This window comes from Pleurodeles waltl, chromosome 5 (assembly GCF_031143425.1).
Source record: "Pleurodeles waltl isolate 20211129_DDA chromosome 5, aPleWal1.hap1.20221129, whole genome shotgun sequence".
Classification (NCBI taxonomy): domain Eukaryota; kingdom Metazoa; phylum Chordata; class Amphibia; order Caudata; family Salamandridae; genus Pleurodeles; species Pleurodeles waltl.
Window position 1 is genome coordinate 492648253 of NC_090444.1, and position 23021 is coordinate 492671273.

The following is a 23021-nucleotide window of genomic DNA, read 5'->3' on the forward strand; positions in this document are numbered from 1 at the left end:
AGAAACGTCTAGCATGATTGCACCCATGCAGGGTTATTTTACACAACATAAAGAAAATGGTTTTAGAGAAAAGTCAGATATGTATATACTGCAGATATTCCTACCTACTGGAAAGGGCAAATATTGGTTTTACTAAAGAGATGGAAATTAGTTGTATACTCCTCTTCCATGAAAACTACATTTCCCATGAGGCCTAGCAGAAACTGTGTAAAAACCAACACCGGACCTGAGACCCCACTTTACAGTAACATCACTGACTATAAGCAACAGGCTTTCTTTTATTGCATGAGTACTAAATTACACGTTATAAAATATACTAAAGGGTGAAACAATAGAATACACAATAAAGCTATTAATAAAGTAAAGAATTCTTAGAAGGTTTAAACAAAGTGACCACAAGCAGATTTAGAAGTATCTGTTCCATATGGCATCCGACAAGAAGAAAAGCGTGGTAAAGATCTTGGAAGTGCCTTATGGACATTGGAAGAAGAAGCTCCTTGGGTGCTGGAGTCAACTCGAATGGTAACAGGTGAAACTCTGTTTCTTTAATAAGCAATAATAAATTTACTAGCAGCTAGAACAAATATAATTTTCTTTGCTTGATGGGAGGCTTGTGGTCAGGGCCTGCTCTAGGGCTGTGCGACTGAGGCCACTCCACTGGGAGCTGAGTTTAGACGGGGGTGCTGTTTGCAAGTATATTATGGCTTTGAAAAGCACCTTCTTCCGCATTCTTGCGCCAGCAATATTCATGCAACAATAAAAATGTCAAGAGAACTGAGGTGATTAATGTTCCTCCTCGACAGAGATCGGAGTTTTGTCTTGTAGGAGTTTTGACTCATCCTACAAAAGCGCAGAGGTTTAACATGCTTGCTGCAAAGTACATTGTCTTTCATAATCCTACTGTTGCAATAAGGGTAGAAATCAATTCTTCTTATTAAAGAGAACCCCCATCTATGATGTTACATTTCAAGTTCTGAGTTTGTGCTTCTCCACACCAAGCTCTCATACTGCCTACCAGGATGGGTGACATGTGGTCCATACACCTTGCAGTCCTCTGTCTGATGTAAAATTTCCTATCCACTGATTTCCACATGTATGATTGATTGTCTCTGTGTAATGTGTATTTGATGTAAACTGCTCTGAAAACCTACACTAGTTTGAGTGATGCTATAAAGACTATTTAAATGCATTTGAGAGATAATGATTATGATTATGAAGTCCTGAGGGACACTGTTGAGGGGTGATAGGGAGGGAATCCATGACAGAGGGGGTCATTGGGGGCTTCCAACAAACACTGTCGCACCAGACACCACAACCTCTAAAGCCAGCCCTGCTTGTGGTTTGCCTATATAAATTACAACGCCAACCACTGAAGATACTTAAGGCACTTTTTTCAATAAAGTTTTACATTTTTTATCACTAGACCACTTTGCTGGAGACGTTTGATGTCAATGAGTCTGCAGTGGAAGGAATCTCAAAGTCACTAATGGTTATTCACTCAAGGGGCATAATCTATGTCATCCATCAATCCAGATAAGTGAAGATACAGGTTTGTAAGGCTCCCTGAGTGCAATAATTATGTGGGAAGATGACAATTTTCTAATTTCTGTTTTCTGTCCATAAGCCTTAAGACAAATACCTACACACAGCTTTAGATGATTTCAAAAGTAGGGATAAAACGATGTCTGTAGTTTAGTTTTAACTCTACTAACATTAGGCCAGGTCCTGTTGGAGTACATAACTGTGAGGAAATATCAAAAGTCTAATATCGGAACAGAGTAACATAATCAATTAATCAAAAAATAAAAGGATGTTCACCATTAACTTTGCCATTCAGATACATTTGTTTTGCTGAAATTGCTGATTGATAGGTATTCACTGTACTCTTATATTTTTCCATGATTAGCAACTAAGGGGGGGGCTCTAAAATTAATTTTAAATTAACATCTGGTGAAAAAAGATTGCAAGATTCTGCCAGATCCCAGATAACTCACACTGACCATACTCGTCAATATGCTTTGGAGGTACCCAAGGTCCTGAATTTTCAAACAAACTCTGCAGCTTCAGGGTAAATGCCTGGGATCTCCAGACCATTCCAAACATTCCTGTGCCTTCATGGTAAAAAGTTGATTGAGACTCACCTCTATCCCATAGGTTCTAGAGCCAGCTTGGAAATGATGAAATCAAAATTAGTCTGAAATAATGCATTTCAATGTCAATTCCAGCACACATGGGTACCAAACTTGAGATTTCCAGAAAGGAGCCACCAACACCAGAATAGAGCTATGTCTCTGAACCCGAGACAAACTCTGTAAATCATTGTAAGGCTAGGTAACACCTAATTATTTCTTTGAGACCAGTCCTGTAAAAAGTTGCAGAAGCCAGAGGGTCTTGTTTCAAGCTGTAAAAGGACAGTAGATGGGTATTGAATTCTGAAACAAAAAGGTTGTCTACAATAGAGCCCAAATTAAAGAAAATGCTTTAAATAATGAGGGATGAAGTCTCCAATCACTGTAATTGTGACACTGAGGTTGACTTACATATATTCCACTTAGACTGATATCTTTCACTGGAGACAGAATTTTCAAAAGAGGTTTCCCGTTTCCTCCAGGGAGTTGCATTGCTTGGCCCCTTAAAATATAAATATTTAACTGCCTTCAGGAGTGGAAGCTTCCAAATGATCCCATTGACAAGACAGTGGATGACTGAGAAATGACACAAGTGTATCTGTGTGTGGTATTAGAATCATCTCCTTCAATTTGATTGTGACCAGCCAAGGTGTGTACTCACTGTCTATGCTGTGCCCAGCACAGAACCTATGGAGTTAGGCAGAGTCCACTCACTTCCACTTAGTTCCGTTGAAGGAAGAAAAAGACAACAGAAGGTGAAATTGCCAATTTGCCTTCCCACGCCTCACTATGCTTCTTTCCCCACTCTCCTTAATCGGACTCAGAGGGAGCCTTCAACTGCATCAGTGTTGGTGACTGGAATCTCAGGTTGTGAATTTCAGATGGATATACTTGCCTTTGCCAGGGGACTTCATTACCCAGGATTCCGCTCCTACTAGGAGGCAGGGTATCAGCACTGTGCACATAAAACTGCACTCACAGCCTGCAGCACTGAAAGCCTAGACTTGCCCTTGCCTGGGGGTCTTCATTGCCCAGGATTCTTCTCCTGCTAGGATGTGGCAGATCAGCACCAGATACATGAACTTGCACTCACTGGCCACAGCTCAGGATGACTAAACCTGCCTTCGTCTGAGGGACTTAATTGCCCAGGATCCTGTTACTGCTAGGAGGTGGATGGTCAGCGCCGGGCACATAAAACTACACTCACAGCCACCTGCTTGGGATGCCTAGACCTGCCTAAGCCTGGGGTACTTCATTGCTCAGTGTTAGGCCTGGCATCCTTAGCATGGTTTCCCCCTGACTTTTTTCCTTCAGACCAGTTTCTGCTGACTTTGTTTTTGCTGGCCTTAAGATTCTATATACTAAACCACTGCTAACAAGAGCAGGGTCCCCTTAACAAGGTAACACTGGCATGTCCTCAACTGACATATTTAATTTACATATAAGCCCCTAGTGGCATGCACTATATGTGCTTAGGGCCTCTAAACTGAATGTTACTAGTGGGCCTGCAGCACTGATTGTGCCACCCACTTAAGTAGCCCTTTACACATATCTCAGGCTTGACATTGCATAGCCTGTGTGTGCAGTTTGAGCTGCCATTTCAACCTGGCAAAATCGATCTTTTGCTAGGCCCAAACTTTCCTTTTTAATAAGTTACCCCTAGGGTAGGCTCTGGACTGCCCTCAGGACAGGGTGCAATATATTTAAAAAGTATCACAGTTTAAAATCCTAACGTATGTTGAAGTCAGATTTTAACTTGCAGTTTTGAAAACGTCACTTTTAGAAAGTTGGCATTTTCTTGCCTTAGCTATTTGGTGCCTGCATCCTGTCTCTGATCACATGACTGGGTGTAGTTGTCAGTTGGCCTATGTGAACTCCTCCTAGACAGACAGACACACACAATTGATGCCTAGGTGTGACTGAATTGGCCATTGTGGGCAGGATGGGAGGGTGGAGCTGGACACAGCTTCACATACACCTGTGTAGGCTGTATTCTGTCAAAACACAAAGGGCTTAACAACCCTGTATTTTCACTCCAGCTGGCTTGGAGCCAGGGCAGTAGAGGCAGGGATTCCCTAGCACTTTAAAGCCACTTGTGAAGTTTCTCCCACATTCCAGAGGTAGGGCACCAAGGTATAAATACTGGACCTCAAACACCACCACTTCAGTACATTTTGGATCTGTAGATACTCTGCCAGAAAGGAAGACTGCTGGCCTGCTGAAAGTACTGCCACTCTGCTGGATTGTCACTCTGAATGGGCTTTTGACCCACCACCCTCTTGTCTGGAGAGAAATAACTGGACCTGGAAAGCATCTTGAACCCAGGACCCCAGAGTAACTCAAATAGCTAATGTCCTGCCCTCCTGATCTCAGCCTCGGGGACATATCAGGCTCCCCAACAAGCCCCTGACCCATCAAGAGGTGCCTCTCACACCCTGGGTCCTTAGAAGTGGTCTTTGTGCTTTTTAATCAAGTTTGCTTTTGAGCTCTTTGTGAATGGGCCCATTAGCTCCAAAACCTCATTGTTTGCCCAGACATTTAGTACAAGCAGCTGCAATTTTATCTCTTCGCAAATCAAGCACCACTGCTTGTGACTGTTAGGCTCAGCCCTTCTGTCCACGAGGCCTAGCCAGCTCTGACTGGGCCCATCTGAGCATGTCTGCACTAGTCAGAGACTGATTAAGAAGGGGCATGGTCATCCCTCTTGTGCCTGCATTTTGGACACCTGAATGAGAGCATTGAGGTAGGTAATGCTTTTAAATATACAAGCATTTTTTTAAAATACTAAATCATTAAATCCAACTCCACAACAGAAGACTTTGGGGAAAACCACAGCTGCAGATAACCCCTGTGGGACCTCAAAATCAAAAAACAAATGCAACTCAGGAGCCAGAGATAATTCAGTCGTATATTCTGAGATACATTTTTTAGTTGAAGAAGTTGAAACCATCCTGACACCCAGAATTCTATATGCCAACAGCTAGTGATAAGCCTTTAGATAGTCTGTTTATCAATAACAAATAGAAAACTTACAGAACCTGGGGGAAACGGACGATTGCTCCAGTATTTGAAAACGTTACCTTGGCCCCCTGTGAAATGCCAATTTGAACAACGTTTGGCTGCTGACAGACCTGCTGAGGAATTTAGCATAAAGAAACTGTAGATAGAGGAAGTCAGTGTACAAGCATGGCATAAAACAAAATCATCTCTCCCCGCTGAACTGATATCAAAGGTGAGTGACCTTCAGGAAGCAATAATGGGTCTAAAAGCCCTGGTGAGAGATCTGTCTGCTAAAGTTGACATGTAAATACCAACCACCCAAGTATCAACTACCACAAAGAAATGTGTAGATAAAGCAATCCAATCTGAGGACCTAAAAGATGTGTGTGCCCAACCCTGAATCACACTTGTGGCAGAGAATCAATTCTAACTCACATGGCAATAGGATGAAAGAATACCCAGTTCATAACACTTTAAGGAAAAATCTGTGGCTTTGGGTCAGCTATGGAAATATTTCCTGGCCCAATACTCACACTGTAAGTGAGTCATCCTCCTTTTCCATTAGACCACACAGATTCTTTGTAAATTTGACCAGACCAACTGCTCTTATTCATTCTGTATTTATGCACAATAATGCCAAGTTACCCAATAGGCCTCAGGAGAATGTTGCATCTCTAATGAACAAAGTAATTCACTTAATAAGAGAAATATGAGGATGTCTATCCCTCATCTGCTCTGATATTCTAAATATTATTTGTAATTCTTCTCAAGAGTTTGACTCAGATTTAATCAAAATAGTCTTGGGTTCCCTCAACTTACTGGCACTATATATTTGTTCATCTTCCCACACAATCACTGTGATCCACTTGAAATGCAACCCAGCACAATAGGAAATCTAATGGCAAATCTAGAAGCAAATTGTGGCAAGTCACATTCCCTAGGAGTAACAGAGGACACAAACTATGTGGATTGACTCTCTATTAATTATGACCACAGCTCAGTGGTTGAGTATTTGACTGCAGATCAACTCTTTAATAATTCCACAACAAATGAAATCTCAACACCGGATAACACAATAAATGGAACTTATAGTAATGGTCTATGGCAGGTTTTAAATTGAAAATCATTGATATTGAGTGGGGCAGATGCATCATTGTTTTAGACATTTGTTTGTTCCAGGAGACTTGATGTACAAGTGAAATTTCTTGGTCTGACTTCCTATCTTATGTCGGTAATGCAGCTCAATATGACAGGAGCAGGACAGTTGGTGGCCTGATTATATGGGTTAAATTGTCCCTTAATCTTAGATTAAGGTAATACCCATCTCTTTGTGGGGATTTCCTAGGTTTGGAGTGTAACACCAGAGAGGGGGGGGTGAACTGATTATTATAAATCTATTCAACAGGAGTAGTCGAGTCTGCAACGATCAGGCAGCTAGGGTCCATAATAGAAGGGAACCAAGACAATAGATTACTAATAGTTGCAGGAGATTTTAACATAATGCACAAGACACTAAGGGGGTCATTCTGACCCCGGTGGTTGGCGGGAGCACCGCCAACAGGCTGGCGGTGCCCCGCAGGGCATTCTGACCGCAGCGGTTTGGCCGCGGTCAGATGTGGAAAACCGGCGGTCTCCCGCCGGTTTTCCGCTGCCCAAATGAATCCTCCATGGCGGCGCAGCTCGCTGCGCCGCCATGGAGGATTCTGACACCCCATACCGCCATCCTGTTCCTGGCGGTTCGCCCGCCAGGAACAGGATGGCGGTATGGGGTGTCGTGGGGCCCCTGGGGGCCCCTGCAGTGCCCATGCCAATGGCATGGGCACTGCAGGGGCCCCCGTAAGAGGGCCCCACTTTGTATTTCAGTGTCTGCTTTGCAGACACTGAAATACGCGACGGGTGCCACTGCACCCGTCGCACCTTCCCACTCCGCCGGCTCCATTCAGAGCCGGCGTCCTCGTGGGAAGGTTGTTTTCCACTGGGCTGGCGGGCGGCCTTTTGGCGGTCGCCCGCCAGCCCAGTGGAAAACCCAGAATCACCGCAGCGGTCTGATGACCGCGGTGCGGTGTTCTGGCGGGGGTACTTTGGCGGGCGGCCTCCGCCGCCCACCAAGGTAAGAATCACCCCCTAAATAGCTTGGCCCATGCACTCATTGAGGATGAAAAATGGGGAGTCCCTAGGTTAGACCTGTGGTATTTTTGAAAGACATGTTAGTGCTCCAGAGGGCAGACAGTAACCATAATGCTCTCCTTCTAACAATGGAGGTCATTTTAACATGGTCCTACAGGAGTTCTATTCATCATAGGGGCCTGCTTATTTCATATAATAAGCATTATCTGAAATGGTCTCAAGTCACATACACTCCATGCTTACTAGCTCAAAGTTACAGCAGAGTAGCAACAGTATTCGAAGAACTGAGAGACAACACAAACACTAGCCCCAATCCTGAGTCTACGTTGACTAATTGCAAGAAACTCTTTGGAAATTTAAGAAAAGTAATTACTAAAGAAGAGATGGAATACAAGACTAGGAAAGTCAAAGTGATGCCCTGGTACAACAAACAAAGTAGAGAGAGCAAAACTACTATTATAAATGCAATAAAAAACAAGGACCAAAACACTATCACAATAGTAAGGAACAATGATAAAGAAGCACAGAAGATTGTATGGGCTGAATGGGACAATGAGATGTAGAATGACTTATTAGATGCTGTTAAAAGTGGAAATAATAGACCCTTCTGGCACATTGTTGCTATTGGAGGTCATCAGATAACTCCCAAGGCTGATTTTGTATCAGCCGTAAGCTTGAGTAGACCATTTCAGAGGCTACATGATGACCCTAGAAGTGTGCATTTACATATGTTAGATGTAGCCACGTATAATTGTTTCGATCCACTATATATATTAATGATTTCACTAGAAAAAACATATAAGGCCACATATACCATAGATTGTGGCAAGGAACAAGGACCAGATATGATATCAGGAGATCTTTTTGTTGCAGAACGGGATATCTGGGGCCTTTACATCAATAGGCTAAATAATAGCATTTTAGAAAGCAACACAATTCCTTAGTCCTGGCACTGTGCTGAAATCGTACCAATCTATAACAAGGAGCTAGAGATAGCCCTAATAATTACAGAACTATTAGTCTAATTCAGGGTTCTGCAAAGTCGGTCCTGGAGAGCCGGGTCCATCCCAGATTTTTAGCATATCCACATTAAGAAAAATGTAGATTTCTGAAACATCTTTTTTCTAAATGTGGATATGCTAAAAATCTGGCATGGACCCGGCTCTCCAGGACTGACTTTTCAGAACCCTGGTCTAATTGATAGTCTCAAAAAAAGTTTTGTCATCAAATACTAGGGAAGCTAGAGTCATGTATGGAAAAAAATAGGAGACTCTCAGATTTCCAAGCTGGCTTCAGAAAAAGGATAAGTACAGTAGATCAAATCTTTAGGTTCTGCAATATCTTTTGGAAGAATGTTCCATTAGATACGGGACATTTATACATCACATTTGTTGACCTTAGGTCAGCATTTGATCTTATTCTGCGCACTAAACTGTGGAGTGTTTTAGCTCAAATGGGAGTACCTGAAAACGTTCATTCCATTTTGATTAGGCTACACAGTAACAATTATGCGCAGATGCGATGGAGCAATGTGGGAGAATTAACTTACTCTATAAGAGCATCTAAGGGTGTAAGATAGTAGTGTACCCTTTCCCCAAACCTTTTCTCACTCTATATAAACAATATGATTGCTCATCTTGATAGTCCTGGCAGGGACACACTATTGAAAGTTCCAGCTCTGCTCTTTGCAGATGATATGCTTTTGTTACCCAAATTCCCAGCAGGCCTTCAGGTCTTACTATTCAGTTTTATTGACTCTCATTGGTTTGTCATAGAGTCTCTCCTGCTTTTATACGTTATTTTTGGAAATCATCCAGTTGATCAAATAGATAAATTGTGACATATTCTACACTGGCGTAGACTGAAACATACTGAGGAAGTTGGTCTTATAGAACTGTATTGGTGTTAGTCCTACAGCATTAAAACTGATTTTCTGTCTCATGGTTAGCATATGTAAAAACTGCACTATATAGGCTGGAGTTTGCAGACTCATGGGGTAGACCATCAGATGTGTGATGGATCACAAAATATGTCCTTAAAACATATTTCATGAATTTTATTGGTACAATGGATTATGGACATGTAAGGATGCATCCATCACTGAAAGATTTTAAAATCACTAGAGTGTTCCATCTTTTGAGCCTTTTTTAGACTTTATCATTTGTTACGGATCAAAACAACTATATATCAAGTTTAGATATGAAATTCTGCCAACTAAAAAGTTATGCATGAAGTGAGCGAAAGGCAATCTTGATAATGACATTTGCCCATCTTGTAAAAAAAGAGTTAGAAACTGAGAAACATATGTTGTTTTTTGCGCCACATATCTTGGCTTGACAAAGAAATGGATTCTACCAATTTGTCATTCTCTGGATGTTAGGCAGCATTATCAAGCTTTGTGAATCATAAAGTGTAGCACAGAAAATACCTTTTCCTTAAATGTGCCTAGTTTTTTAAAGGCCGCTTGTATCATAAGAACAAACTTTTGCACTAATGATATGTAAAAATTAAGGGCTTGATTTAGATCTTGGCGGAATTGGTCCAGCTGTCAATTTTCCATTGGATTTTCCACCTGCCATCTTGGTGGTCCGTCTGCTCTATTTAAATTTTGGCAGGTCCATAGACAAAAGTCCTTTGAAGAACTGCTATCACCACCAGTAATGTACACATGTGTTCATATCGCAATAGGCTAAAGCGGCTGGCGGTAGGACTTCAGCCACTTTTACCTCCTGGCCAATCATGATGTTCCTTCCTGCTGATGTAACTGTGGCGGCCAAACTTCCACACCTGAGTTGGCAGATTGGGAGGGATATAAGCACCCTTGCTGCTGCTACTAGACTAAGAGGAAACAAACCCCATTGTTGCAAGAACCGAAGTTAAGTATCTGTTTTACCTGTGATCCTCAGATTTGTCTCTGTACAGTAGCACTGGACTAGTGCCTGTAAAAAAAATGTTTGCAAGCAAAGTAAAATGATGTACAATGCATTCATGTGTAATGTAGTAGTTTGAAAGCATTTTAAATGCACACCTTGATATATCAGCAACACTCACCAATCTGATGCTAACTGTCTTCATGGCAATGGACACCTACACAAACAGTCACATTAATCCCAAATTGAAATGTGTTGATGCTGGTGTGTGTACACATAATGTGCAACCAATGTTACCTCTAAACTTGAAACATGTCCCTGGTTTCTGTAATTTTTGTTAACCATTAGATGTCTTTTAACTTTAAAGTGTCAGTAATGTGTGTGTAATGCATTTGTGTAGATCATTAACACATCATGTTAAAATAAACACACAGGCATTCTCAAGAATAGAAACAGATATAGTTTTGGTGTAAGTGTTCAGTAATACGAAGAATGCTTGCACCAAAATTAACATGTCCATCACTAATGTATGGGCTATATAAATATGTCAGAAATGAAACCTGTGCTTGTCAATGTCAAAAATGAGAGTAAATGCATGTCACACACATTGGTAGAAATAATATTATCAACAAATAATTACTAATAATTCCAAATTAATGCCATGACAAAGGTATTGAAAATAAAATTAATTTAATTCAAACAACAAGATCATTCTCTCAAAAATGTAGAAATACATTCCACAATATTATGACATTGGTGGTTTGGCAAAAGCCAAACCGCCAATGTACCACACCTACCGCCACAGCTGTAACGACCGCCAGGCTGGAGACTACAGTCTCAGACGGCTGCCCCCGAGAATATGACCCCATCCACTGCCATATTTTCCGTGGCTTTTTTACCACGAAGAAAACCATGGCGGTAGGCACTATCACTGCTTGGGAATTCCTTCCCTGGCACTGATAGGGGTCTCCCCCGCCCCCCTCCCCAGAGACCTCACCTACCCTCCCCCTTCCCCATCCAATATCCTCGACATACATACACCTATATGCACAGACATACACACGCATACCCACATTCACCCATGCATGCATCAATCCATGCACACACACATCCACACACACTGCCATACATACAAGCACACACGCATTTACACATCACAACACACATGCACACTGTCATCCATTCATGCACACATGTATTCCACACGCCCCACACCCACATGCATGCATACAGAAACATACACACACACCCCCACACAAACACAACAACCCCCACCCCTTGTCAGAGCACCCAACTTACCTGCTCGCAGGGGGTCCTCCGGCAAGAGATGGGACGTGGCGCTGCTGCCAGCAGCAGCGTCTGCCAGCAGAACACTGCCAGGCCGAATCATGGATCATGATACGGTCTGCGGTGGTCTACTGGCGTGGTGCTGCTGCTGGCAACAGCACCACCTTACCAGTGTCTGCCTCCATGACCACAGCCAGAATTCTGCCAGCCTTCTGGTGGAATTCCAGCTACGATCATAATATGGCGGTCGGCTGGTAGCTGGTAACTACGGCGACAGTCTTTTTGCGGGCGATGACGTGGCGGTAGGCAGCATTTACCGCCTATGTCATAATGAGGACCTTAATCTAATTTAACTGCTGGGTGCAACCTCCTCAGAAAGGGGCATCTATTGGGCACAGAGCGGGCACCTCAATGATCTTACTTGGGAGGAGGGGTTTGGTTTCGGAAGGGGTGGGTTTGAGTGTGGGAAGAGTGGGTTTGAGTTTGGGAGAGTGGTTTAGGATATGAAAAGGGGCAAAGCCAGGCCAAACAAAAAATCTTCTCTGGGAAAAAAGATAGGGTGTCCAAGGTGGAGTTGGGTTTGGGGGGTAGAGAGAGTGACAGTAAATGATGTGCATATGTCTGTTGAGGTTGAAGTTGCCTGTGGGTCTGCTTATATGGTGTATGTTTGGGTGTGTGTTTTTCCCAGATGTTGTTCTGGGGAAACAGTCATTACAACACAGTCATTACCACACATGATCGTTACCACGAAGCCATTACCACTCATATGCCTTTACCATGCATGCCTTTATGATAAATATACCTTTACCTTGCATACCTTTACAACAAACTTTGTTATAAAGGCATGAATACTAAAATCACATTTGCAGTAGAGGTTTTAGGAGGAGGTATTATGTTTTTAATTTTGTAAAGGCATGAATGTACAGGTATATGCATAGTACAGGTTTTAAGGGTAAGTACGGGTAAGTATTAAGTGGTTTATATATATATATATATATATATATATATATATATATATATATATATATATATATATATATATATATATATATATATATGTATTTTATAGGGGTTAAGGTGAGTACTGGTTTTTGGGTGGTAAGGGCATTTTTGGGTCTAGGGGAGGGTGTGTGTTTTTGAGTGGTAAGGGCATTTTTTGGTTTTAGGGTTGGTATGGATTTTTGGGTGGTGAGGGCATTTTTAGGTTTTAGAGTAGGTATGGGTTTTTGGGTTGTCGCCATGGCTCTCATTATCCTTATGTGGCTGCTGGCTTTGGGTGGCAGCATCACCTAAATTGTGGGGAACTGACAACTGTCGGCCTAATCCGTTTCCATCCAACTAGCAGCGTCTCATCTCTGCCCAAGAACAGGGATGATTTTTGCCAACTGGCTACCTGACCTAATTATTTCTCAGGGCAATCATGGTGTATCAGATCTCATCCTTTTCTCCCAGTTACATTAGTCCCACACATGCAAAGACAAACAGAGGCAGAAAAAGGTCCAAAAAGATTTTTTTAAACAACTGCGTCTTAGATAAAATGGCATGAATTGCAATAATTTGAATGACGAAACATGCTAGAAACAAATGGTGACAAGAAAAGTGAAATAAAGGAAAAGTCCCATCATATCAGGTCACTATGTATGTAATTTGTGCAGTTTTTACCTAGGCAATGTTGGAGCACAGCATGTTAAGCCCTAATCCACCCTTCTGAACCCCTCTGGGATGACATCATCTCCCTACCTGAGCAAAGAAGCCTGTTGCCTATAGAGATACCACCCCCTTGTAGGCCAGGGAACCAGTAGTCTCAGCAAGCAGCTGTGGCAAGGTCAAACAGCAAGCAGTTGTGGTCATCTGTCTGGAATCTCCCTCTAACATGCATGGGACAGAGAAGTGTTTTTATAATAAAACAGCTGAAGTTCTGTGAAAATCTGCCTACGTAAGGATGTGTGTGTTTCTGTGAATGTTGGAGATGCGGTATGCCACTTTGCCAGCAACCCTATCTCGCTGCAGCCTTGAGAAAGCACAAATTAAAAAGAATGTCTTGCTAAGAAACGCAATGGTTTTCTAAGTGAAGGAACAACTAGCTAAAGAAAATAAAACAAAGTAGAATAAAATGTAACTGGGCTAAAGAGCACAAGCGGCGATCCTAGATGCCAAAATAATGGGCCTAAAGGCATCACTAAAAAGGCTACACAGGAGTATGGGCATTTGGGTGCTAACGGGTATTTAGGGTACAGGATGGGTGTGGGTGTTTGGGTTGGTAAGGCCCTTTTTGGGTTTTAGGGTTGGTATGGGTTTTTGGGTGATAGGGGTGTTTAGGGTTTAGGATGGGTGTTGCTTTTAGGGTGGTAAGGGTATTTTTAAGGTTTAGGTTGGGTAGTGTTTTTGGGGGGCAAGGTGATATATGGTCCCCTCTCCTGAGAATGCCTGCCCTCATCGACAATCCTATGGCAGATCCTGAAGACAGCACAAGCCAGCACGAGTTGTTTTCTTTTTTAAAAATAGATTTTTATTTCATCATATTAAAGAGCAAAGTGTGAGGTGCTACAAACAAACTGACCTACGTGTTTCGGCAAAATGCCTTCAACTGGGCCATCCCAAGATTTATGAAAAGTGGTGCTGTAAATAGTGCAGCACCACTTTTCTTGCGCCCCTTAGCACCCTCCTCACCGGCACATGTGTGTGCCGTATTTATTATGTGGCGCACCGTGATGATAGTTAGGGAACTAGAATCATAATTTGTACCCTAGTTCAGCACTTTTCAGGATTAGTGTAAAAAGTGTTGGTGCTAAACCTGCGAAGCACCGAGAGGCCCATTGAAAACAATGGGAGCCTCCTTTTAACACACATGCTGTGAGCAAGATAAAAATGATGCAAAGAAATCTTTTAGATTTCTTTGTGCCATTTCTTCGGCCCCCTAATGGGAGAATGCCTCCCTTGCATACATTATGTCTGGCGCATTGTGCCACTTTGTAAAGATGGAGTGACGTTTTCGGCCATCTAACACCACATTAGCGTAAAAAGAGAATTACGCTAATCTGTTGTTAGGATGGAGCTAGGCCCTCCTAAATCTGGGCCTGAAGGTTACTGGAACATTATAGTTAGGTTGACGTTTTACCCATACAAAACAATAGAAATTCAGTAGTTATAGTTATACTTATGTTAAGAAACTATGGCCCTCATTCTGACCCTGGCGGTCGGTGATAAAGCGGCGGCCAAGCCGCCAACAGGCCGGCGGTCTAAAATATGCAATTCTGACCCTGGCGGGAACCGCCAACACAGCCCGCCAACTTAACACTCCGACCGCCACAGCGGTACAAACAAACAGCGCGGCGGTTCCCGCAAACAGCCCGGCGGCAGACAAAGTACCGCCCACCCTATTACGACCCACCAATCTGCCACCTTTTCCGGGGCGGGAGCACCGCCGATAAGAACACGGCGGAAACAGACTACGAACGGGAAAACGCTCACCTCTACGCACTCCACGCGAGATTCCGGCAGTATGGAGCCAGAGTTGCAGGTCATCCCCGCACTCCTATTCCTCCTCATATACCAGGAGCACGCCCGGCGGCGCGGAAGACATCGGTGAGTACGGCACCTACGACACAGGGGAGGGAAAAGATTACCGGCACACACCCACCCACCCACACCCACTACAACACACACATCAATGCATTCCCACAGATCACTGTCACAACCCACAAACCACCCCCCTCCGAAATAATGCAAAGACCAAAAGAAGAGATCATAAACGGGCAGATATATTGAAATATGTACACCATTAATCCCAATAAATAAATAAACTATGTACAAAATATATACAGCTACTAAATGTAGTCCAACCACTGTCCGTGGATCACAGGGGTCCTGTGCAAAGGGGCAAGGCCCAGTCCCACGACAAGAACTCCACGGAGAGAACACTGCAGGGGCATCAGAAAGAAAATAGGACAGGCACCTCAGGGGGAAGGGAAGGGGGGGCACCTCAGCCACTTGAGTACACGACGCCAGATCCACGAGGGGACTCCATGACCACTGGCCCATCCTGGGGAGAGCAAAGCCACAGTCCAAACAGTCCATACAGTGGGTGGCCTGCCCACTGGGCCATCCTGGGGAGAGCAAAGCCACAGTCCATACAGTCCATACAGTGGGTGGCCTGCCCACTGGGCCATCCTGGGGAGAGCAAAGCCACAGTCCATACAGTCCATACAGTGGGTGGCCTGCCCACTGGGCCATCCTGGGGAGAGCAAAGCCACAGTCCATACAGTCCATACAGTGGGTGGCCTGCCCACTGGGCCATCCTGGGGAGAGCAAAGCCACAGTCCATACAGTCCATACAGTGGGTGGCCTGCCCACTGGGCCATCCTGGGGAGAGCAAAGCCACAGTCCATACAGTCCATACAGTGGGTGGCCTGCCCACTGGGCCATCCTGGGGAGAGCAAAGCCACAGTCCATACAGTCCATACAGTGGGTGGCCTGCCCACTGGGCCATCCTGGGAGAGCAAAGCCACAGTCCATACAGTCCATACAGTGGGTGGCCTGCCCACTGGGCCATCCTGGGGAGAGCAAAGCCACAGTCCATACAGTCCATACAGTGGGTGGCCTGCCCACTGGGCCATCCTGGGGAGAGCAAAGCCACAGTCCATACAGTCCATACAGTGGGTGGCCTGCCCACTGGGCCATCCTGGGGAGAGCAAAGCCACAGTCCATACAGTCCATACAGTGGGTGGCCTGCCCACTGGGCCATCCTGGGGAGAGCAAAGCCACAGTCCATACAGTCCATACAGTGGGTGGCCTGCCCACTGGGCCATCCTGGGAGAGCAAAGCCACAGTCCATACAGTCCATAACAGACCCCACTGCCACTGGAGGAGGCAAGTTGGCCAGAGGACATCCTGCAGCCCTGCCCGAGATAGATCCTGCCCTGCCACGTCTGCCAAAGGGCCAGCGGTTCTTGCCCTGAAGGGCCCAGTTCAGCGGTTCTTGAGACGGCGGGGCCCAGTTCAGCGGTTCTTGAGACGGCGGGCCCAGTTCAGCGGTTCTTGAGACGGCGGGGCCCAGTTCAGCGGTTCTTGAGACGGCGGGGCCCAGTTCAGCGGTTCTTGAGACGGCGGGGCCCAGTTCAGCGGTTCTTGAGACGGCGGGGCCCAGTTCAGCGGTTCTTGAGACGGCGGGGCCCAGTTCAGCGGTTCTTGCCTTGAAGGGCCCAGTTCAGCGGTTCTTGAGACGGCGGGGCCCAGTTCAGCGGTTCTTGAGACGGCGGGGCCCAGTTCAGCGGTTCTTGAGACGGCGGGGCCCAGTTCAGCGGTTCTTGCCTTGAAGGGCCCAGTTCAGCGGTTCTTGAGACGGCGGGGCCCAGTTCAGCGGTTCTTGAGACGGCGGGGCCCAGTTCAGCGGTTCTTGAGACGGCGGAGCCCAGTTCAGCGGTTCTTGAGACGGCGGGGCCCAGTTCAGCGGTTCTTGAGACGGCGGGGCCCAGTTCAGCGGTTCTTGAGACGGCGGGGCCCAGTTCAGCGGTTCTTGAGACGGCGGGGCCCAGTTCAGCGGTTCTTGAGACGGCGGACGGTCTATGGCCAACTGCTAATTGCCTGGTGGTGCCCTCCTGGGCAGCGGGGATGGTGCTCCTTCACTGACCACCTGGGCTGTGGGTGGTGGGGCCCTCCTGGCCAGCTGGGCTGGGTCCTCCCTGGGCAGCGGCTATGGGGGTGGTGGGCTCTCCCGGGGCAGCTGTGCCGGTTCCTCCTGGGGCAGCGGCTATGGGGGTTGTGGGCTCCTCCTGGGCAGCAGGCCTGCTGCCTGACCTCTCCGACTTGCTGCCCTTGCCCTCCTTAGTCGTGGGCCTGTGTCCCTTTCCTCCCTTTGGAGCTGTGGCTGGTGACTGTCTCTGGGTGGTGTCCGGGGGGGATGTAGAAGGCGGGCTCCTGCGGCGCCCCTTCCGCCTTCTGCTCCTCTTCCCAGGGGGTGGGCTGGCTGTCCCCTTGCTGCTGGGCGAAGATCCAGACATGCGGGCTGGCGGGCTCCAATACCCCTGCACCCTTGTCAAGGGGGCTGCAGGGCTGGTGGTGGCTGAGGTGCTCTTCTTACCCCGACGAGAAGGAGGGGGGGGCTCAGGGTCAGGAAAGAAGTTAGTAGTGGCGAGGAAGAGCTTCTTGGGACAATGGAGAGTGGTAGGTACAGTGGGAATGGGAGTGGAGGGAGAGGATGTGGTTGTAGGTGAGTCACGTTTGCTGTCTTTGGGTGCAGGTGCAGGAGGGATAGGCTGTCGTGAGGTGGATGGCTGTTGGGTGGGTGGGTGGCTGCGTTTGTGTGGTGTGGAAGAGGGGGTGACAGACACAGTGGGAGAGGACACAGGGGACGTGTAAATGGCAGTGGGGGTGGTGACTGCACGTGTGCGGACTGGAGTGGAGGGTGTGCTGGTGATGGAAACACTGGCTGATGGTGAGGTGAATGGAGGTGTGAGTGTAGACGTCACAGGGAGGGAGGAGGGAGACGAGGAGGTGGGGGTCACAGAGGTGGTAGTGACTGTTGGCATGTCTGCATCGGAATGTTGCGTGTGTGAATGTCTGCGTGATCTGTGGTGCTTATGTTTGGATGAGCTTCTCTTGGGTGTTGAGGTGTGTGCAGGCTGGTCTGATGGTGTGGGTGGGACAGGCAGAGGAACAGGAGACTGGGAGGAGGGAGTTAGTAGAGGCAGGCAGGAGACAGGGACAATGGCTGCCGTCAGTGCTGAGGCCAGAGCCTGGAACGATCGCTGATGGGCAGCCTGACCCGAATGAATGCCCTCCAGGTACGCATTGCTGCGATGAACCTCCCTCTCCACCCCCTGGATGGCATTCAAAAGGGTAGTCTGCCCAACAATGAGCGTTCGGAGGAGGTCAATGACCTCCTCACTGAGGGCAGCGGGGGTAACAGGGGCAGGGCCTGAGGTGCCTGGGGCGAAGGAGATGCCCGGCTTCCTGGCAGAGCGGGCACGGGGCGAACGCTGAGGGGCTGCTGGGAGGGCGGAGATGGTGCGCTGGGTGGCGGCTGTACCTGTAATGGCGGGGGGCACGGATGGTGCCACCCCCGCAAGGGAGCCCCCTTCCGAGGACGTGTCCGTGTCGCTGCAGGCTCCAGTCGTCCCCGTCGTGGAGCTCCCCTCGCCCTCCGTCTCACTGGTCCAGTCTGACTCTGTGGCATGGCCCTCCTGGGCCATGTGAGATGCAGCTCCCTCCTGCCCCTATGCCACTTCTCCTCCGCCTGATGATGCTGATGCACACAAGCACAGAAAGACAAACAAAAAGGGGGGGGGGAGAGAGAAATAAAGGGATATTGATTACATGGATCTCCGGTACAGTTAGCGGACATGACAGACACAGATGCCCCCTGCACTAAGTTGCGCACTTGGGGTCCGCTACGCATTCCGTGTAACATGCCCTACACGCCTAGAGTTGACAACTGCACCCATGGATGACACGGCCCAGGGATGGCTGTACTGACAAACTACTGAGGGTGGTGGCTGGGGACACAGGGGCTTACGGGGGTGCCCAGCCTACAGATATCGCCCTGGCCTAGGGGGACCCCCAGCCCTCCTCCCCCACCCAGACACCTCCACTGCGCGACAACAGAGTAGATAATGCTTGTACTCACCCCCTTGTGTCTGCTGTGCTGCCCTCACGCGCCCATCCAATTCAGGGTAGGCCACCGCCAGGATCCGGAACATCAGGGGGCTCAGTTGACGGCAGGCACCCCGCCTACGTTGGGAGGCCATCCCCAGCAGAGACTCGGCGGTCTTCTTGGTCCCGCGGCGGATGTCCTCCCACCTCTTGCGGCAGTGGGTGCCCCGTCGATGGTGGACCCCCAGGGCCCGGACTTCCTTGGCGATGGCACGCCAAATCCCGATCTTCTCATGGGCGTGGACCTATGTGACACGTACAGGGAGGGAGAAATACCACGTTCAAGTTTCTCAGCATTTTCCTTTCCAGTGGCCCAACGCCCCCCATCCCCGCCAGGCCCCCCGCCATGCCCAACATGCCCCCCATCCCCGCCAGGCCCCCCGCCATGCCCCCCGCCATGCCCAACATGCCCCCCATCCCCGCCAGGCCCCCCGCCATGCCCCCCGCCATGCCCAACATGCCCGCCAGGCCCCCCGCCATGCCCCCCGCCATGCCCAACATGCCCCCCATCCCCGCCAGGCCCCCCGCCATGCCCAACATGCACCCCATCCCCGCCAGGCCCCCCGCCATGCCCCCCGCCATGCCCAACATGCCCCCCATCCCCGTCAGGCCCCCCGCCATGCCCCCCGCCATGCCCAACATGCCCCCCATCCCCGCCAGGCCCCCGCCATGCCCCCCGCCATGCCCAACATGCCCCCCATCCCCGCCAGGCCCCCCGCCATGCCCAACATGCACCCCATCCCCGCCAGGCCCCCCGCCATGCCCCCCGCCATGCCCAACATGCACCCCATCCCCACCATGCCCCCGCCATGCCCAACATGCCCCCCATCCCCGCCAGGCCCCCCGCCATGCCCCCCGCCAGCCCCAACATGCCCCCCATCCCCGCCAGGCCCCCAAGCCAGCCAGTGGCCCCAAATCCATATTGAATTAAACTCACTTGTTGGTCTGGAGGACCGTAGAGTGGCGCATACTGGGGGAGGACCCCATCCACAAGTTTCTCCAACTCCTCTCCAGTGAAGGCAGGGGCCCTTTCCCCAGTCGCAGCAGCCATTGTCCCTTCCAGACCGAGGTCACAGCAACACTTGCAGTATAGGTCCTCTCCTGTGAAAGTTCAAGTCGCAAGTGGATAAGTAGATAGAAAATGGCGGTCACGTCCGCGGCGGTGCGTACCGCGGCGGTGTGTCCCGCCACCGCCGGCGCCCTTCGCCATTGGCTCCTGAAACCCATAGGCTTCAATGTTAACCAATGCGGCTTCGCGCCGCGGTCTTCGCCCGCCGCCCGCCGCGGTGTGCCACGCCAGCGCATTGACCTCACATCCCATTGTCACACTTCACAGGTCAGGCAGCCGCCATTTCCAGGGCCCACATGGCTCAATTTCAACTGCGTCACACAGGCCTAGGCCTTGCATAGCCACTCAGACACGCCATTCACTGCATAGAGAATCGTATACTGTGCTAGCTGTGAGTACGTACCTGTGGGTTGCCTGACTGTGTGCTCCATGTTGTCCTTCCTAGGCACCGTCCGCTGGGTTGGGCGAGGAGACGGATGAATCCTCCCGTGTACCGACCGCTGGTGGACCTGTCGACAATGGAAGAACGCCACATTATCCTGACCTACCGTCTTAACCGTGCCACTATCCATGAACTGTGTGCCCAGCTGGAGCCCGACCTGATGTCCCCCATCCGCCAACCCACAGGGATTCCCCCTCTGGTGCAGGTCATGTCAGTACTACATTTCTTGGCAAGTGGGTCATTTCAGACAACCGTGGGAATTGCTTCCGGGATGTCTCAGCCCATGTTTTCGAAGGTGTTATCCAGAGTGTTGTCTGCCCTGATGAAATCCGTGAGGAACTACATCATTTTCCCTGAGGTGGGCGAATTGGCTACAGTGAAGGGTGATTTCTACGCCCTTGGACATATTCCCAACGTAATTGGTGCCATTGATGGGACCCATGTGGCTTTGGTTCCCCCAAGAGACAGGGAGCAGGTGTACAGGAACAGAAAAAGTTACCATTCAATGAACATCCAGGTGGTGTGTTTGGCTGACCAGTACATCTCGCATGTAAATGCCAAATTCCCAGGGTCAGTGCATGACGCCTACATCCTCAGGAATAGCAGCATCCCTTACGTGATGGAACAGCTACAGAGACACCGTGTATGGCTAGTGGGGGACTCTGGGTACCCCAACCTGTCGTGGCTACTGACCCCAGTAAGGAATCCCCGGACCAGGGCAGAGGAACGGTACAATGAGGCCCATGGGGTACTAGGAGGGTGATCGAACGCACCTTTGGCCTCCTAAAGGCCAGGTTTAGGTGCCTGCATATGACAGGTGGATCCCTAATGTACTCACCTAAGAAGGTGTGTCACATCATCGTGGCCTGCTGCATGCTTCACAACCTGGCTTTGCGCCGCCAGGTGCCTTTCCTGCAGGAGGATGGTCGAGACGGTGGTGTTGTGGCAGCGGTGGAACCTGAGGAGAGTGACGAGGAGGAAGACGACGGGGCTGAAACAGACAACAGGGACAGAATCATTGAACAGTACTTCCAATAGGACACAGGTAACATTTCAAAGATAATTTAGTAAATGTTAACTACTCTGCAGCATCTCTGCTGCCTGTCTATTTGCCCCAGTGTATGATGACTGAGTTTTGGCTTTTCCCTCCCTATTTCAGATCTGGGGTCCCCACTACGAGTCCTGTGCTTCGTTTCCCCATGGACTACAGCTTTGTGGCAGCTGTTTGTTGACTTCACCATGTACAAGGACATATTTGCACTGTCATGTCAATTACAATCTATTGAAATCACAGCCAGACTCCTGATATTTTGGTGCAAAATAGGAGTTTATTGAAGTGCTCAAAATGGGATGGGTGGTATCAAGTGGGTGGGGGCTATGGTGAAGGAATGTCCATGGCAGAGTCCAGAGTAACAGTCACACAGGTGCATTGTCCAGAGGCCTGTGGAGAGATGGAGCATGGGCAGTTCAAGGATGGACAGGGTGACAATGTGGGACAGTGGGATGACATCAGGTGGTATCCTTTGCTGGCGGGGGTCTTGACATCCTACTCTGTCTTCTTGCGAGATCTCAGGGCCCTCTTGCGGGGTGGTTCTTCTCCTGCAGGAGGTGGGGGTCTGGTGGGCTGCTGCTGTGCGGGGGCCTCCTGTCCACTAGCGCCGGCGGAGGTGGATGGCTGTTCTTGGTCCAGGCTAGTGGCAGGGGCCCTTGGGTGTTGTTCAGTGTCCGCCCTGCTGTTTACGAGGTCCTGCAGCAGCCCTACCATGGTAACCAGGGTGGTGTTGATGGCTCTGATGTCCTCCCTGTACCCCCGATAGTGTTCCTCCTGCAGCACCTGGATCCTCTGGAACCGGGCCAGTACCGTCGCCATCGTCTCCTGGGAGCGGTTGTATGCTCCCATGATGGTGGTGAGGACCTCGTGGAGAGTGGGTTCCCTGGGCCTCTCCTCCCCCCCCTGTCGCACAGCTGCCCGCCGAGTTGCCCTGTTTCCCTGGGCCTCTGCCCCCTGGCCGGTGTGCCCACTACCACTGCCCCCAGGTCCCTGTTGTTGTTGGGGTGGTGGGTTATCCTGGGTGCCCTGTAGTGGTAGACACACCGCAGATTGACGCGCCCTGGAGACAGAGGCATGGGCCCGCTGGGTGGGAGCTGTGCTGGTGTTCCCAGAGGGGTTAGGGTCTGTAGTGGCCTGTGCCTGTGTGAGGGGAACCGACTGTCCAGAGGTCCCCGATGGTCCGGGCTGGTCATCGGTGTCCAGATCGACAGAGCTGCTGTCATCGCTGACGGCCTCTTGGGTGGGGATAATTCTGGCCCCTCCGCCGCGGTGTGTTGACGGTCGGGTCCTGCAGGGGTATAGAGGTATGGTTATAGTTTCAATGTGTGGCATATGGGTGTATCTGTGGGTTCTCGTGTCCCCAAGTGCTGGCATTCGTGTGTGGGGGCTTTGGTGA